Here is a 6,477-nt window from a genome sequence, read left to right on the forward strand (position 1 = left end):
CGCCCCTCGCGCCGCCATTGGTTGGTCACCTCAGCACCACTCGGCCGCCCCGCGCGTCGCCACTCGGTTGGTCACCTCATAACCATTCGGCTGCTCTGTGCGTCGCCATCGGTTGGTCACCTCATCACCACTCGGCCGCCCGCGCGTCGCCACTCGGTTGGTCACCTCATCACCACTCGGCTGCCCCGCGCGTCGCCACTCGGTTGGTCACCTCATAACCATTCGGCCGCTCCGTGTGTCGCCATTTGGTTGGTCACCTCATCACCACTCGGCCGCCCCGCGCCTCGCCACTCGGTTGGTCGCCTCATCACCACTCGGCCGCCCCGCGCGTCACCACTCGGTTGGTCACTTCATAACCACTCGGCCGCTCCATGCGTCGCCATCGGTTGGTCACCTCATCACCACTCGACCGCCCCACGCATCGCCGCTCGGTTGGTCACCTCATAACCACTCAGCCGCCCCACACGTCCCCATCAGTTGGTCACCTCATCACCACTCGGCCGCCCCGCGCGTCGCCACTCGGTTGGTCACCTCATAACCACTCGGTCGCCCTGCGCGTCGCCATCGGTTGGTCCCCTCATAACCACTCGGCCGCCCCGCGCTTCGCCAATCGGTTGGTCACCTCATAACCAATCGGCCGCCCCAGGCGTCGCCATAGGTTGGTCACCTCATAACCACTCGGCCGCCCCACGCGTCACCATCGGTTGGTCACCTCATCACCATTCGGCCACCCTGCACATCGCCACTCGGTTGGCCGCCTCATCACCACTCGGCCACTCGCGCGCCTTCAGACAGCTAAGTCATTTTACATTCTATTATTTCCGTCTTCCCGAGTATCCCATAATTCACACATCACGTTCACTCGGAGGCCACGCCACCGAGTGTACCTCTACGCTCGGCTGCTTATTTTCACATACTTGCTTAGTACTGTTTATGTGACTCCCGAGTCCAACTTCCATTTTTTCACATACATCATTCACGAACACCATGTGTCGTTCTTCATTTCGAGTTTGCATCGCTCCTCCAGGGCTTCAACTCAGTCGAAACACTACACTTCCATTTTATTTGAGACAATATTCCAATGACTTCAGTCAGATCCTTCACTTCGACAAGTTCGAACGGATCCTTCGCTCTTCCAGACTCTTGCTAGTTAACTAGCAAGCTCCTCGCACTCCTAGCGGGTGTCTATGGGTGTTATTCACACAAATCATTTCAGCACACATCAAATTTCCTCGAGAAATTATTTTGTTGGCTTGTGCCATTTTTTACAGAAGTTACGCGATCAATCGACGGCCTTATGCGCCAACTTCATTGCTGCTCGGACTCGGTCACCATACTGGTCCTAGCGCACCACAACACCGACCTTGTCGCTCTGTTGACTTCAAACACATCCAGCCAAACCCTCTGTGGAATCCTCTTCATCGTATCAATGATATAGACCTCGTCAGGCATGAGACAGATAAGTCCCTTTTGTAATTAAATTTCACACTTCACTCTTTTGTGAGTTTGCCTCTTTCGATCATCACTCGAAAGCTTCTCCTCATCTTTACCCGAGCCCGACTCGATGAATTGCAAACCATCCATTCAAAACTATATTTCTCGTATTCCGACATGTCCATTGTCGAAGCCTGCAGTATGCTCAGGGGCTACGCCACACTCGGGGGCTGCATCAAGTTTGGAATGACACTCTCCTTAATAGTTGAGTACTTCATCACCTGTCAGATCCTTCACTTCAACAAGTGCATTTGATCCGCCACTTTGACAAGTTGTATAATCACTCAGACGCTCTATGCGCCATCTTCATTTCTACCCAGACTCAGTTGTCATGCCAGTCTTGTTGCGTCGCAACCACACTACACCGACCTCGTTACTACATTAGCTTCGAAAGCATCCGACTAACTCTTACGAAGACAATTTCAGCCACTTGGCTGAACACGCAATCTTTCACTCAGCTGCCCGCGCGCCATCACTTGGCCATGCCACGCATCGTCATTTGGCCATCCCGCGCATCACCACTTGGCTGGACACGTAGTCCTTCACTCGGCCACCTCGCGCATCCTCACTCAGTTGTCCCGCACATCGCCATTCAGTTGTCCACGTCTTCACCGCTTGGCCGCTCCGCGTGTCGCCTCTCAGTTGTGCATGCCTTCACCACATGGCTGCCCTGCGCGTCGCCCCTTGGCTGGACACGTAGTCCTTCACACGGTCACATCGCGCATCCTCACTCGGCCGCCCCGCACGTCGCCACTCGGTTGTGCACGTCCTCACCACTTGTCCGCTCCGTGCGTCGCCTCTCGGTTGTGCATGCCTTCACCATACGGCCGCTCCGCGCGTCACCACTTGGCTGGACACGTAGTTCTTCACCACTCGGCCGCCCCGCGCGTTGCCACACAGTTGTGCACGTCTTCATCATTCAACCACCTCGCACGGCATGACTCGACCGCCCCACGTCATCACTCGGTTGTACACATCATCGCCCCTCGGCCACCTCGCGCGTCACCATCAGTTGGACATGTCTTTACCTCTACACCCCCAGCACTGGAATGACTAAGTTACTCATATGATCAAACCTCATATCGCACTCTGTAGCAAGCTTACCTCTTTCAAACATCACTCGGGCGCTACACACAGCCGTTGTCCATGCTGTCCTCCGGGGTTACGCCCATTCAATCGACCCATTGATCACATCAGGAATATCTTTCTGACCATACATACAAGTGCCAACAAATTTTTCCTTGCAGTCAACATGCCCCGATCAGTCGAGAAGCACGTCCACTCGGATAAATACCCCTTTCACGCACAATGTAACGGTCAATATAAGAAGTACTACTAGAACGACCACTCCCTGGAGTGTCCAGCTTTTTTCTACAGTCGGTAGTTTCAAAGCCGAGTTCATTCACCGTGCCAGGAGCACGAAGATTCACCTACTTGAACGAGTTCCAGGCTGAATTTATTCCGTACCGAGTGCAGGAAGGTCAGTCCGACTGACTCAGCTCCAGGCTGAGCTTATTTACCATGTCAAGCGTCTGAAGATGCATCCGATTCACTCAATTTCAGCCTAAAAGATATTTACCATGTCGACTGCATGGAGGTTTACTAGGAGACTTAAACCCTCTGCCCGACTCATTTAGTCCGACAGAGGCTCGGGGACTACACCTAGTGGGTGCACTCAGCGTGCCCCCACTAGAAGAGAACTCAGAAAGAAACATTTTTGCTCGGTCAAGACCAGCTCCAGATCACTCAAATATTACTCGACTTCCGAGTTGAGGAGAAACAAGCTAGACCAATACTAGATCCTCAAGTACTACTCGACCTCTAAGTCGGAGAGGAACAAGTTCGATCGGTACCAGCTAAGAAAATTTTTAGTTTTCTCAAACCCCCGTCGACTGCCCGCAGTCGACGGCGATCTCGGGGACTACACCCAGTGGGTGCACTCAGCGTGCCCCCACTGGAGTAATATCCACTCGGTACAGCCTGACCGGTCTGAGTGATGAACAACAAACAAACAACTTCTAAAGGCTCCCGTCAAACTACAAAAAAATCCTATAAGGTGAGTTTAACGCTCCTCCGTTGGACCTGTTTTGAGCCTTCTTCTAGGACTCAAAGCGTGAAACTCACACGTTTGGATCCAGAACCGACTCGTATTGACGTTCCCCCGGGATAAAGAATGGCATCTCTCCGAGAGAACAGTCCATGCGTCAATCCTGTTGCCCGGATTTAATGAAACGCCCATACTTTGATCATGAGTTAACCTCTTCCGAGAGATGAACCAATGTCACCAAATTGCTCCACGCGGGCACTTACCCCGATCAGTCGGGAAGCGTAGTGCCGGAATCCATTGAGATTTTGTTCAAACCTTGGTTGTCTGAAAGCACGACGACATGTGCCGAGTATTTCCGTAATCACTCGGACCAAATTGTGTCTTTCAAAAACTCGTACGCTCCATCCCTATCTGCAAGGACGACGAGGTGCAGGTCGACTGCAACCTTCTCCTTAGGAGCTACGGCACAAGTACAACGTACGCTCCATCCCTATCCGCAAGGACGAAGAGGTGCAGGTCGACTGCAACCTTCTCCTTCTGACCTACGGCACAAGTACAACGTACCCTCCATCCCTATCCGCAAGGACGACGAGGTGCAGGTCAACTGCAACCTTCTCCTTAGGAGCTACGGCACAAGTACAACGTACGCTCCATCCCTATCCGCAAGGACGACGAGGTGCAGGTCGACTGCAACCTTCTCCTTCTGAGCTACGGCACAAGTACAATGTACCCTCCATCCATATCCGCAAGGACGACGAGGTGCAGGTCGACTGCAACCTTCTCCTTAGGAGCTACGGCACAAGTACAACGTACGCTCCATCCCTATCCGCAAGGATGGCGTGGTGCAGGTCGACTGCAACCTTCTCCTTCGGAGCTACGGCACAAGTACAACGTACGCTCCATCCCTATCCGCAAGGATGACGAGGTGCAGGTCGACTGCAACCTTCTCCTTCGGAGCTACGGCACAAGTACAACGTCCGCTCCATCCCTATATGCAAGGACGATGAAGCGCAGGTCGACTGGAGCCACCACCTCAGAGCTGCATCTCCAGCGCAAAGACTATTCCGAGCAGTGAGCAAAGTCCATTCGAAGGCAAACGCAAGCACATTCGGAGCTAAACCAAATTTGGATAAATCCTAAAAGTTCCAAGCAGCAAATCAAAAGTACTCGGGCATCAAGCCCGAAGGAGTTCAACGGTTATAGCAATCACTCGGCATTCCGAGGCAAATTTAAAGCAGATTCAAGTTTCATAAGTTTGTTCACTCGGCCGGAGGAGGGCTGGCAGGCTCCACGAATGAGTCCAGGTCGATCCCATCAGCGATCCGAGTGGCGGTAGCAATGAAAGTCTCCATGAAGGACTGGAAGTCATGCTTTTTCGTGTTAGCGACTTTGATCGCACCCAGCTTGTCTTCACGAGCCTCCTTGCAATGGACTCGCACCAAGGACAGCGCCACATCAGCACCACACCGTGCGGAGGATTTCTTCCATTCTTGCACTTGGTCAGGGATCTCGTTCAGTCGAGTCATCTGGGATTCCAGGTCATTTTGAAGCGTCGCCCTCGGCCAAAGCGATGAGTCGATTCGGGAGACTATCTCCTTCAGGCGCACGAGGTAGCTTGTGGCGCTGGAGATACGGGACTCCAGTCGGAGCACGTTCATTGCAGTTTCGTCGCAGATTGGAGAAGCGATAGGGTCCAGACCCGTCTCGACCCTTCCAGTTTCCTCGTCGAAGTCTTGGCAGAATTTTGCAGCCAAAAAATTAGTGAATCGACCGAGCAAGATCTGATCACAAGCATCAACACAGTCGGTTTAAAAGAAATACCTTCCAGCGTGAGATAGAGTTTCTTGGCAAGAGTCCTCAGATAAGCTTCCGTGTCATTCCTCTTGCAGATCACAGACTCCAACTTTTCATTCAGGACAACCTTGTCCTTCTTCAGACTAGTCACTTCGTGGTTAGCTTCATTAAGACAAGACTTCAGTTTGTTCACCTCCCCTTCCAGCATTCCGATTGAAGCAAGCTTCTGGTCTGCGAGAGCAGTTTTATCTTGGGCTGCTTTTTGCGCGGTGGCGAGGTCCGAGTCCTTCTTCTCCAGAGCCAACTTCATTTTCTCTACAAAAGAAGCAATTGAATCAAAGAAGAGATCAAAGAAATATATTGAAAGTCAGTCGACAGTCAGTTACCTTCCATACCAACGGCTTTGCCTTGAGCTTTCTTCAGATTCTGCTGGGCCAATTCCAGGTCGAGGTTGAGTTGCCTATGCTTATCCTCAAGTTCAGCAAACTTGGAAATAAGAGTACAAGACTTCTGCAGAAGGCAAAAGAAGGATCAGTCGATAACATCAAAGGTTGTTTACTTCCGAGTGAATAAAACCTAAAGAAGTTCGCTTAGACCCCAGCCGACTGCACACAGTCGACTGCGGTCTCAGGGGCTACACCCAGCGGGTGCACTTGGCGTGCCCCCGCTGACTAAGACCCAAGAAAAAAAGCTGTTCAGACCATAGTCGACTGCCAGCAGTCAACTATGGTCTCGGGGACTACACCCAGTGGGTGCACTTGGCGTGCCCCCACCGGTTCGGATCCTACTCGACTAGTCCGCCTGAGTCGAGTGTAAGAAATGAAAAAGAAAGGAAAGTAGAACTCAGACCCCAGTCGACTGCCAGCAGTCGACCGTGGTCTCGGGGACTACACCCAGTGGGTGCACTTAGTGTGCCCCCACCGGTTCAGATCCCACTCGCCCAGACCGAGTGGAAGAACGAAACTACCAAAAAAAACAAAACACCCAATGGGTGCCCTAATTCGACGCAAACAACAGGAGATTGCGTAGAATAAGATTTTTTCGGGTAACATATCCTCATAGAGCAAAAGTAGTCAGAAAGTCTACTCACCTGGACATTGGCCCGAAGAGCAGCACTGGCGTCATAGGCAACCTGGTTGTTC

The sequence above is a fragment of the Triticum aestivum genome, chromosome 6A (genome assembly GCF_018294505.1).
Source record: "Triticum aestivum cultivar Chinese Spring chromosome 6A, IWGSC CS RefSeq v2.1, whole genome shotgun sequence".
Lineage (NCBI taxonomy): Eukaryota > Viridiplantae > Streptophyta > Magnoliopsida > Poales > Poaceae > Triticum > Triticum aestivum.